Source organism: Otolemur garnettii, unplaced genomic scaffold (genome assembly GCF_000181295.1).
Source record: "Otolemur garnettii isolate 467f Iridium unplaced genomic scaffold, OtoGar3 scaffold00065, whole genome shotgun sequence".
Classification (NCBI taxonomy): domain Eukaryota; kingdom Metazoa; phylum Chordata; class Mammalia; order Primates; family Galagidae; genus Otolemur; species Otolemur garnettii.
In genome coordinates, this window is record NW_003852460.1 from 1491170 (window position 1) to 1491748 (window position 579).

Consider the following 579-nt stretch of genomic DNA (forward strand, 5'->3'; position numbering starts at 1 on the left):
AAAAAAAAAAGTGTTTCTCTTCCAAGGGAGGAAGCCACAGGCATGACATTAGAATGTGCAGGCTAACGGCTTGATAAATGTCTTTTGCTAGTGGCCAACGGACAAGACAGGCTTGGATCTCGGCGCAGTCATGGAAACATCCACTCAGGTTGCACCTGCTGGTAGCAGAGCAGGGTTGAGAAGGACTGGGTGGAAGAAATCATCAGCCAAAAAGGACGACTGGCTTGCAGCACACTGATCCCCAGATCCACCACCACGTGCCACGAATGAATCTATCGGTGTTCATTTCCTGGTTAAGCACACACTGCGTTCACATCGGACCTACACATTTTCCATTCTGTGGGTTGCTGGGAAGGAAAGCTTCATCAATTTCTTTTTTCCTCCTTTTCCTTCAGAGATAGAAATGCCAGAGTTTCCCCAAAGCAGGACTAGGGCTAGAAATGAGGGCTGAAATCTGTTTGTATCTGCCTAGGATGTTCATAATTTGTAGTCAGAAGGAAAGGCGCCCGAGAGGCATTTGATGTTTAAAAGTCATGACCTGCCTCAGAACTTCTGTCCAAGGAGTCCAGTGTTAGACAC